We start from the raw sequence: 12326 nt of genomic DNA, 5'->3' as shown, positions 1-12326 counted from the left end.
ACCTTTCTAAAATAATTCTCATCGACTGCCACAAACATTACGTCCATTGCACAGATGAGGAAAGTAGATAAAATGACTAACAACTGAAGGAAACTTAAGGAAGAAAAAAATATATACATATATGAATTTTTACCCCAAAATATGCCTCCTCATACCCAACTGTAGATTAAACTGACCGTACCCCAGGAACTACTATAGAAGAAAGGCGAGGGGAAGCATCTAACAAAGAATGCTATAGCAGATCACACCCTCAGCAACTGGAAGCAAGCGATTCCGGCCCTGCTGTTCTCGGTAGGCATGTGGAAGCCAAGATAACCAGAAGTCCTCTTCCTCTGCATGGGAGGAAGGCAAGCCTCTAAATTAAAGCTCAGTCAAGTGCTGCCTAGAAATCAAGCCTCCCACGTCCTGCAATGGAATGATTCCCAAACATTCAGCAAAACGGCTTGGGGTCTATCCAAACACAAACTAAAATGCATACTGAATGAACGCAGACCACAGGTCAACATCATTCACGTGGAGATGATTTTGGGTCTTTTTTTTTTTTTTTTTTTTGCATTACTATGTTCTTTATCAAGTTCAGCACCATAAGAACACTGACAAATATGATGAATGTTAGTAAATACTGTGTAAAGAAATAAGGAAATTACATCTTTTTCACTAAAGCACAGCACTGAGCCCACCAAGAAAAAGTACACTTACTTTAATTATTTCCTATTGTTTAATTATTTCCTATTCTGCATGCTTATAGCAACATTTACTTACTTAGCCATTTGTAAACATGTGTTTATAACCACAAGTGTAGAAGCCATATCTGGACTCCTAAACACAGCATCATCACCAGAGGAGCCCTGTCCAGCCCGATATCCAAAACAAGCTCTTCAGCCTGGGCAAAGTTATGGAACATGGAACCTCTCAGGCTCACTACCTTCTGTAGAAAATGACAATACTATCTGCACTGACTACCTTAAACAGTTCTTATGTGTCTCTAGAAAAAAAAGCTATAATGGCTGTTTTGTTATTTTGTTAAAGTTTAAGTGACAGCAAGAACCAAACCAAAGGTAGGCATTTGCTTCACATAAGCTTAAGTTAGACTCTATTTAATTTCTAAAAAAAAATGACCATGGATATGTGGTACAAATATTGGGAATATGAAACAGTCAATCATGTTATTGTAAAAGAATATGTGATTGCAAAAATAGCATTAAATAGTAATGTTCCTGCTAAATTCACTCCAGTTTCCCAACTTAATTCTAAGGCCTGGCCAGTTGGAAGGGAGAAAAGCAGTTGCTCATGCATTTGGTGACCTTTTCTGAGAATTCTCTGGTCGGCCCCTCAGCTACCAGACAGTAATGACAAGACACATTCTGTCATGGTGCCCATGATGCCATACCATATCTCGAGGAAACACCAGCACCTTCCCCACACATACTTGGTCATAACTAAGATACTGTTCTCATACCCATGTGAGGAAAGGATCATTAGTCTATAAATGGCCAGATAACATGACCAAAGTTCTATCCTATGGAAAATTACTGACCTCATATCAAACTCTGATAACTCACGGCAAACCATAGATCAAAGGTTCTTTTTAAAATAGAGGAGGGAAGGGGCAACTGAGTGGCTTCAGTCAATTGTACATCCAACTTCAGTGCAGGTCATGATCTCACAGTTCGGGAGTTTCAGTCCTGCATCGGGCTCTGTGCTGACAGCTCAGAGCTTGGAGCCTGCTCTGGATTCTGTGTTTCCCTCACTCTCTGCCCGTCCCCCACTCACACTACCTGTCTCTCTCAAAAATAAATGTTAAAAAAAATTTTTTTTAAATAGAGGAGGGAAGATACTCTAGGACATAAGAAGATGAAGTCACTTATTTTGTGAGGAGGAAAAGGAAATGTTATAGAAAAAAGAAACTAATGACATAATTTTCCTCACCATAGCCAATAAGCTTTTTATAAAATAGTCTGAATATATTGAATAGAACACTATTCAAATCAGAGAAAGCTTGCGAGAAGTCAATCATTTTAAACTGAATAGTAAAAACTATGTATTGAATTCACCACATTCATTTTAAACTCAGTAAAATGTCTTTTCCTTTCTTGCAACCTGTTATTTTTTTAGAGCAAGAGAGAAAGTGATAATAAATAGGGAGTCAAGGCCTTGGCTACAGACCCAGGATATGCTTGGCCCCCATTTGCAGATTTTAGCACTTAGGCTTCAAGAAAGTATGTCTGTGTCTCAGATCCAAGCCAGAGAGTGCAAACTTACTTTTACACACGTATGCTGAAGCGAAGAGCCGCCAAAGGGATGAACAGTATCAAACAGGTAAGGAAAGGCAGCTGGACAGCCCGGAGATGGCTAAGAATACAAAGGGCTCAAGGAAGCCAGTGCCTTTCATACAAGCTGACCCTGGGCCAGCTACTACCTACGCTCAAGTTGCATCCATCTTTTTTGACCATATGTGGACAGAAGGCTTAGAACTTCCCTAACTTTTCCTAGATGAATTCATCCTCAAATCCTGTTGATTTCACAGTTCACTCCTGCCACTGATTCAATCAATTTCTGACAACCATGTATAAAGCAGGAATGCATGAGTCACTTGGGCTACATGAGCAAGGATAGGAGAGAATTGGTACCTGTTAAAGCATGCTACAGAAGACAGGCAACAGGCAATGTCTGGGCTAAGGCATAATGCCTAAGATTATGGTCTGCCTTATGTGAAATATTTTTTTAAGTTTATTTATTTAACCTGAGAGAGACCAGAACAACATGCATGGAGGAGGGACAGAGAGAAGGAGAGAGAGATAATCCCAAGTAGGATCTTCGTTCCTAGCACAGAGCCGGATGCAGGGCTCGAATCCACAAAACCACGAGATTATGACCCAAACCAAAACCAAGGACTGACCCACACAGGCACCCCTGCTTTCTGTGAAATGTTTCAAGAGCCCAAAATAACAAACATCCATGAACCCACCACTCTGACTTAATATCTGGATCTTCAATTAAATTTACCTTAGATAGTCTAATATTAATTTGTATAAGCTTCTTAATTTATCAGTCTTACTAGAGTTCAGTTCATTTTACTAGTATTTTTAAGAAACTAAATTTTGGTTTCATTGATTCTACTGCTTCATTCCTTCCAATTTCATTTAATTCATCCTTTTGTCTTCATTGTTTCTGACTTTCTACTTGGAGTTCACTGTATTATTCTTTTACAGACTTATTATCTTTGGCACATAAAAATTTGAGCTTTTATTTTAAAATATACTCTTTAAGGCTATAAATTTTCCTCTAAATTCTGCTTTAGCTTCATGTCCCAAGTGTTATTCTAATTCATTTATAAATATTTTATAGCTTCCATTATAATTTTATCTTTGATCCATAAATTATTTAAAAACTTATTTCAAATTCCTAATTTGATCATTTTGGTCAAAGTATGCAACATTTATATTCATTTGGGGGTATGTGTTTGATGTCCTTGGTGTTTTCATTTGCAATCAATTTTTATAAATATTTTACAGGTCTTAAAAATAATAAAGTTCCTAACTTTCAGATACAGGGTCCAGGTATGTCTACTAGGCCAAGATTTTTCATTGTATTATTTAAATCTTCTATATTTTTATTAATTTATTATTAAATTAATATTAAAATTAATCTAAAAGGGGCCCATATCTAATCTAATCATATCTCCTTTGTAATTCTGAATGCAGTTGACCCTTAATAACATGGGGGTTGGGGCACCAACCCTCTGTGTGGTCAGCAATCCCACATATAACTTTTGACTCCCCAAAACTTAACTACTAATAGCCTACTGTTGATAGGAAGCTTTGCTGATAACATAGTTATCATTTTGTATGATATATATATCATATACTATATTCTTACAATAAAGCTAGAGAAAAGAAAATGTTAATAAGAAAATCATAAGGAAGTGAAAGCACATTTACAGTACTACACTATATTTATAAAAAAAAATCAACATATAAATGGACCCATGCCGGTCAAACTCATGTTGTTCAATGGTCAGCTGTATAAGAAATTTAGAATGCACTCACTCCAATCAGGAAGCCCCCCTTCTCCATCAGCCTGCATGTTATTGTGTCTATTGTTTTTATCTAGCCACCTTGTTTGTAAACATAAGTTTCTATGATGGTTAATTTTATGTCAACTTGACTGGGCCACAGGGTGCCTAGATGTTTAACCAAACATTATTCTAAATGTGTCTGTGATGGTGTTTCTGAATGTGATTGAGAATTCACATTTGAGTTGGAGTAAAGCAGAATGCCCTCACCAATGTGGATAGGTTCCATCCAAACAGTTGAAGGCCTGACTAAAATATAGAAGATAATTTTTTCTGACTGACTGCCTTTAATCTGGGACATCAGTATTTTCCTGTGGACTCAGACTAAAATACTGGCTCCTCCTGGATCTCTAACCTGTAGGCCTTTGGACTATAACTATACCATTGGCTCTTTTTGGGTTTCCAGCTTGACCACTGTAGCACTTGGGACTTTCTAGCCTCCATAATCATGTGAGCCTATTCTTTATAATAAATCTTTTTCCATATACATATACTACACACAACTGGTTCTGTTCTTGACTAGTCTAATGGTCTCTCTCTCTTTTTTTTAATGTTCAGTATTTACTTAGATTTATGAATGTTTGCCCATTTCTTCTTTCAGTATTGTTTCTGAATTCTGCTCTCTGCTTTTAGATTCAATGTATTGGTTACTAAAGTACCTATGTATTCATTCTTTCAGATGGGACCAATGAGTAGTAAAATCTCTTAGTCTTGTCTTGCCTGAAAATAACTGAATTCTCACCTTTAAATGATAGTATAGCTGGGTATAGAATGTTAAACTAAGAGTCATTTTATTTCAACCCTTTGAATATATGAATCCACTGTTTCTTGACATGTGTTACTGATAAGAACTCTACTGTCAGTTTAATAATAATCCCCTTAGAAATAATTTGTCCTTTATCTCTGGTTCCTTTTATTTTCATTTATTATTTTTCTAATGTTTATTCATGTTTAAGAGAGAGAGAACGAGAGAGAGAGCATGAGTGTGGGAGGGGCAGAGACAGAAGGAGACACAGAATCCAAAGTGGGCTCCAGGCTCCAAGCTGTCAGCACAGAGATTGATGCGGGGCTCAAACTCCCAAATGGTGAGATCATGACCTGAGCCAAAGTCAACACGTAAGCGACTGAACTACCCATGCGCTCCTATCTCTGGTTCCTTTAAAATTTTTCTGATATTCAACAGTTTCATCACTGTGTGCCTGGATATGGTGCTTTTAATTTAGTTTGCTTAGAATTAGCTTTGTTTGATGAACCTAAGGATATATGCCTTTAACCAGTTTGAAAATTTCGAGCCATTCTCTCCTTCCATTCTTGCCTTCTGGAACTCTTATATTAGGTATGTATTCAAAGGTCTTATCACTGTCTCCTATAAAGTGTTCATATTTCCTCTCTATTCATCTCTTGTGTTATATACTAAAGGTGCTTTCCTTAAGCCACCCTAAAATTCACTAACTTTTGTTCTAACTCTTCTAATCTATTTTTCTAATCTAACACTTTACTCATCTAATGAGCTTTTCAATTCATAATGATATCATTTCCAAATTTTACTGTTTTTTTACAACTCTATCTGCTCTTTTTTCACACTAATTTCTATTCTTTCCATTATCTAGTTAGTTTTTAATTTACTTGATCAAATTTTTATAATTATTTTGGTTTTAAAATGTCATCTTAGGGGCGCCTGGGTGGCTCAGTTGGTTAAGTGTCCGATTTTGGCTCAGGTCATGATCTCATGATTCGTGGGTTCGAGCCCCTAATCGGGGTCTGTGCTGACAGCTCAGAGCCTGGAACCTGTCTTTGGATTCTGTGTCTTCCTCTCTCTCTCTGACCCTCCCCTGCTCACATTTTCTCTCTCTCAAAAATAAATAAAACATTATGCAATTTCTCTGCCTCTTTACCTACCTACTTATTGTTAATAGTGACTTCTTCACTTGGAAAATCCCCACTTTGTAAATTTATAGTATAAAGTTAATTTCAGCAAGAATTGTTTGATTTCTACTGTGGAAATAACCATGACAGAGTAGTTTCATATTTACCTCTGCAGAGACCAGTTTTACTACAAATTTCTTAAAGTGGACTTCCTGTAGTTTAACCAAGAGCCCAAGTTTAGCCCCAAACCCACAAATGGTGCAGACCTATTTCTAATTTCTCTCTCCAAACACCCCATATATTGGAAGCAAGCTTCCTCACCATTTTCTCCAGGCAAGTGGAATTTCCCCAGTCCCTTTACCATGGTTTGGGCTGTCTGTGGAGGCTCACTTCCAGCTCAGAGTTGGGTATCTTTCCCTCTGGGAAGTTAAAATCCCAACTCCAACCCCTCCCGTCCTTTTCTAAAGCTAACAACTCTTGTGGCCCTACAAAGTGAGAGCCCCTGTTTACCAATCCGAATATACATTCTCTCAACTAGAGGTTGCATTCCTTTAGTTTGAACTTGGTTTTGTATTTGAAAAGATTTTTGTTTGTTTCTTTTTCTTATCATTTATGTCTTTGTCATGGAAATGTGGTCCATCAACAAAAGCTCTGGCTCTGTTGGTGAAATTTTTAGAAAATTCTTAATAAATTCCAGGGAAAGCTTGTTTCTTTGTTAATTCCTGTGGAGTTAAAGGTATTTAAATATATAAAGAGAAGGTCCTTCTAAGAAATTGGAGCCTCAAACAACAGAGAGAAGGACAGCTGGCCAAGAAGCGGTGCCTTGTAAAGTTGAGCCACCTAAATCACCTCCAAAGTCCATTCTGCTGCAGAGGGTCTGGGTGGGCCAGAGAACAGAAGGGTCATGGGTGGCTAGAAAATGAATTGTTACCCTGACTCCTCCAAAGCCTGCTGCCATGTCACAGTCAAAGCACCATGATAATTATCAAGCTTAACAATTCATTTCTGTGGTTTGAGAATCTGTTCCATCAAATTTTCAAGCATAAACCCATTTTTTTTTTGGAGGGGTGGCTTTAAACAATAATTTTTTAACCTGCTCATGATTTGGCAGTTTAGGCTGGCTTAATGGAGACAGCTTCTCTTCGTGTGACATGGCTTGGAGAGGATTATCGGGTGCTGGAGGGGTCCCTTTCATCATGACTCACTTACATGGCTAGCAAATCTGAGCTTGCTTCCACCTCAGCAGGAACTACGAGTAAGGGGCCTTGATTCCTCTCCATGTGGGCCTCCTGCTTCCTCGTGAAGTGGATTCCAAGAGCAAGCACCCCAGGGAAGCAGGCAGCAGCTTACAGTTCCTTGTGACCTAGCCTCAGATGTCACACAGACCATGTGTATTTACATCTTCCTCAAAAAAAGGAAAAACATGCTTTCTAAAAGCAAGATGAACTGGAGAGCTACACAGTCTAATACCTTCGAATGGAGAAATAGCACGGGACAGTAGTTACCAGCTGAGTCTAGAATCAGGCAGACTGGCCTGGATCTTCCACCCACTAGCTCTATCATCTCAATGAGTTAAATGTCAGTGATTCTCAGTTCCCTCGTCTATAAAGAATGTAACACTGGTCCTTACTTTGCAGGGCTATTGTGAAGATGAAATAAGATAACATATGAAGAGCATTTAACATGCTGTTTCAGACTCGGGCAGCTGAAGTTGTCATCCTACTGTTTTGGCTGGTGTTAGATCACGGAGTGGCATGCATTCTGCCTCCCAATGCTGCATTATCAATACATACATCACCCATTACCTTCTATTGTCAAGAAGGTAAAAGAAGAAAGACCATGAGATATGTATAGAGTCGGGAGACTGTTCTTACCAAGTAATATAATTGCCACAGCCTTGGAGAGATAGCCAGACATGACTGTTCAACAGGCAAAACTGGACAATGCAGGTTCTTCCTTCTTACACGCCACCCCTGCCACGCCCCTCTGTGGCAGTCAGGGCACAATGTGGGGTCCAATCTGTTCTTCGGAAAGAACCTGGGAGAAGTCCTTCACACATTTATATTAGCTCACTGTGCTATCACTCCATGGGGGGCAGTGGCTGTATTTTAAATGTTGTCCATAACCATTTAAGTTTGTTTCCTAACTTCAAGCACCAGCAATCAAACAAGTAGAGACTTTCCTTCCCTCCAAGTCACGGATATCATGCCTGTCTTTATAACTCTTCCTTTCCTTGGTGTAAGCTCAAATAAGCAGTCAGCTGCTGCTGAAAGGAACTGGGCAAATAAGGAGCTAAATCCCTTATGCTCTGAAGGTCCCTGGAAATCCTGCATGCCACAAAGAGTGACTTTTGACTAGGTTACACCTGAGGTAAAACAAAGACTAGACCATATCTCGTTGGGACCTCTGATCTAAGGTCACAAATATGTTTAAGCACGACAGGTGAGCCAGCATGGGGCTGACTGTGTACTGGATGGCAGACGTCAGGAGGGAAAAAGGATGAAGTGAGAGATGGATGCTACTGTGATAAAGATGAGACAGGCCATTTGGAAGGAAATTCATGTGCAGACAGACGGTGGTGTTAGGACCTAGCTCTCCCTACAACAAGAAAACTCAATCCCTGCGGTTGAACAGCTGGCAGGGGAATGCAGCTGCTCCCAGAGTGCACCAAGAGTCTTGCCTTTGCACACGGCTCCTGCAGAGGCTGAGCTCCACAACAGCTAAGCCTAGACTACCAGCTACGATCGAATCTTCTCTTTAAATGCTGGTGCAGGGCTTTTGGACCTCAAGGTTATAAAGGTCCCAAGTTACATCTCCATGGGAGCTGGCCTGCCCATGTCTTTTCTGGACATTTTCAATATTGCCTGTGGCCTACCGGAGCTTCCTTACTCTTGCAGTTGGAACTATTTCTCAAAAATTCCAGGCAGCCCACTAGTCATCTCACCGTACAAGCTGATCTCTAAAGCAGCCTAATCTCATCTGGCAATCTACAAAACACTATCTTTTAACATTAGAGAAACTTAGAGGGGCAAATTAAACTCTGCTCTCTAGCACATAATCATGTAAACGTAACTTCATACCACAGTCATCAAATAAGAGAAAGTATTATGGGGACGCCTGCATGGCTCAGGTGGTTAAGAGCCTTACGCCTGATTTCGGCTCAGGTCATGATCTCACAGCTCGTGAGATAGAGCCCAGCCTCGAGCTCTGTACTGATAGCGTTGAGCCTGCCTGGAACTCTCTCTCTCTCTCTCTCTCTCTCTCTCTCTGTCCCTCCCCTGCTCATGTGCATGCTCTTTCTCTCTCTCAAAAAATAAATGAACATTAAAAAATAACATAAAAAACAAAAATTTAAAGGATTATGTAAGGACAAGAGGAAGATGCCTCTGAAGCACAAGTATACACACTGATCAGATTCTGGTCTCAGAACACTACACACCAACACTTCTTATGCCACGAGCATATACTCAACAAGTCTTTACTAAGCATATAGTTAATGCCAGGAATATACTTAATTCCACCCTTCGTACTCAGCCACCTCCAATTCCACCATCCAAATCTGGAATGTTCTTTCTTATCTTTCCCTCAGCCAAAACTTCAAAGCCCAGTTCAATTTTCACCTCTGCCAGCAAAATTTCCCCTTGGTTTCCAATCCACTTGCCCTCCCATACCTCATATATAGGGGAGTGAACTCATGCTGTCTACCAATCACTTGGCATTTAATTAAACATTACTTTGTCACTTGTTGACAAAAGATTGATCAAGATGCCAAGACTTGAAACCAGGACATACTTAAAGAAAAAAATCTGGGGCACCTGGGTGGCTTAGTAGGTTGAGTGTCCAACTTTGGCTCAGGTCATAATTTTGCAATTCATGAGTTCGAGCCCCCGATCAGGTTCAATGCTGTCTGTGTAGAGCCCAATTAGGATCCTCTGACTCCCTTTCTCTGTCTGCCCCTTCCCTGTTCATGCTCTCTCACTGAAAAATAAAACATTAAAAAAAATGCTTTAAAAAACCTTAAGGAAAAAGGGATGGTTAGCACAATATAGAGAAAAAGATGTCATATTTCCTCAAAGTTACCTTTAAGTATCTGAGGACTTTCTCATGGAGAACTAGGTTCAACCTCTGGTCACCTCAAGAGGATAAGAGATAATTTTTACAAGTCTATTACTGGTTCTGAAGCTAGAAGTTTTCAGATTTCAAGCCTGGCTTTCAGTGCTTCTGTGTTGGTTTGGTCTACATAAGTCCTGCCTAACCCTTTCTTTCATTATAGCCCACCAAAGGAAATCTTTTAGACATTTTTTTTTCTTAATTTTCCCCCTTGAAATTTTAATGCTATGGGTATACTGCATCTCTGTTCAAGTGATATCTCTCCTTTTGAGACTATGTGGTTCACGTGGAGGCCTAAAGAACTGTTTATGTCAGGACGTTTCGTAAGCTGCTTACCGGCAGAAACATTTCTATTATCACCCCAAAGCTGTTCTGCACAAAATAGTTACTCCACAAACTGCCAAATGAGTTACTAATAAACTACTCAAAATTCAAGTCCTGCCAATATTCCCTACTGTTACAGAAATTTTTAGTCAGTCAAATGGATTTGGGTTAATTTGAACTTTTCTCATTATGGATGAGTAGGTCTTACACACACACACACACACACACACACACACATATCTTTCAGAAAATTTAGACCAAGAAGACGTAGGACACAATGGGTCCTTAAATGTTGACAACATCTAATGCCACGTCTCCCAAAGAGAAGAGTGCCTCATGCCGGCACAGGCATGTGAAATGACTTTCTGAGCACACAAAACATGTTTTTCTTTAGCAGTTTTGTATTATTTTTATAAGGACTTTCTATTTATGGCAAGAAATTATAGTTTATCATTTAAGATAGAATTGTAAATTTTTTTGAAACAGAATTAAATAAATAACACTTAAAAATTTTCAAGTAAATATAGTATATTTATTAGTAGTACACGTCCTACAATGTCGATATGGAAAACTGTAAAGGTACCCAAATTCCTAAAATTTCAGAAACACTAGTTTAGTATCTGCACAAAGTTGGCTGAGTATTCAGGAAGGTGGGGGTCACTCAGCCTACCCTACATCAATTTTTCATCCCTAAAAAGGAACAATAGCCAACATTTACTGAGTGCATACCATGTGCTAGGCATCATTTTAAACTCTGCACAAGTATTAACTCATTGAATTTTCAGAACAGACCTCCAAGGTGGCTATCCACATCTTAGAAATGAGGAAATTAAAGCATGAGGATTTAAACAACTTTCCTAAAGTCCCCCTCCCAGTCAGTAGTGGGGCCATGATATAATAAACTTAGCCAGTTGGGATCATAATTAACCAGACTATTCTTCGGCACTATTCCTAAGGGTTTCAAAAGTGACCAGAAATGTTCTAGATTAAGACATCATACTTCCAGGAATAACTCAAGTTCTCCGTCTCCTCCGTCTTAGATCCCCTTCCAATTCAGAGATTACCAACTATAATTTCAACACACTTAGTGTTCCACATAGAACAAATATGTCCCCCCAAAGAAGCTGAGCTCTCTGGTCCTGGCTTATGGGAGCTCAGCACATCAGATAACACTGACAGCTGAGTCACAGGTAAAAAGAAGTCTAGCTCACAGTCAGGGGAGAAAGCTGATGGCAGCAAAGACCTGCCAAAATTTCCTGGGGTAGCCAAAAACCTGGCAAGATTGCAAGTATGTTGTGTATAAAAAGAAAGAAAAACGGATGCTCCTATGGGTGCTACCGCAGTGGCTGCTGGTTTGACCAAGGTTACATTATTCAGCGAGACAGCGGTAAGCCTCTGCTTTGCAAGCTGATGACTTCGAGAAGCCTCTCTCACAATTCCCTCTGGTAGCCTGCTCATTTATATCTGCTGTGTTTCCATTTGCTGGCAAGGACCCATACCCCATCATGGTGTCTGCCTCAGTGCATAATTAGAAGGCAGTTAATTCTAAGTCATTAAAAGTGTTGCCCAGGATTGGAAGGATTCATGGAAAGGGAGAGGGTATGCAGGGCACGAACGTGTGTACTTTTCTGACAGGCCCCTAAACCTACCGAGAACAGTACAAACTAAACTTTAGATTTCTTAAATTTTAGGAGGGGCAGATGGAGAAGCAGAGAGGAGATTTTAAGATAACTTAAAAAATATGAAAATTCACACACTTTCAGTACAGTGAAAAGAAACATTTCCTGGGAACTAAGCCCATGTGACTAATTACAGCCAGGGACAGCGCTCTATTCAGAAATAACTTTCGTCTAATTCTCCTGAGAAAAATCTCAACACAACTTTCAAGGAAAACACAGCTATTCAATTTCTGCCCATTATCCGACACAGAGATCTATCTTTCAAATACTTT

General features: G+C 39.4%; 1 protein-coding gene across 4 annotated transcripts in view; it reads right to left on the bottom strand.

Annotated features, from left to right (window-relative positions):
- The window catches only part of C9H15orf41 (chromosome 9 C15orf41 homolog), a 208010-nt gene that overhangs the window by 116597 nt on the left and 79087 nt on the right, over positions 1-12326 (bottom strand). The window lies entirely within an intron of this gene.

The sequence above is a fragment of the Suricata suricatta genome, chromosome 9, assembly GCF_006229205.1.
Source record: "Suricata suricatta isolate VVHF042 chromosome 9, meerkat_22Aug2017_6uvM2_HiC, whole genome shotgun sequence".
NCBI lineage: Eukaryota > Metazoa > Chordata > Mammalia > Carnivora > Herpestidae > Suricata > Suricata suricatta.
The sequence above is the reverse complement of the archived record's forward strand: the minus strand, read 5'-3'. Positions and strand labels throughout refer to the sequence as shown.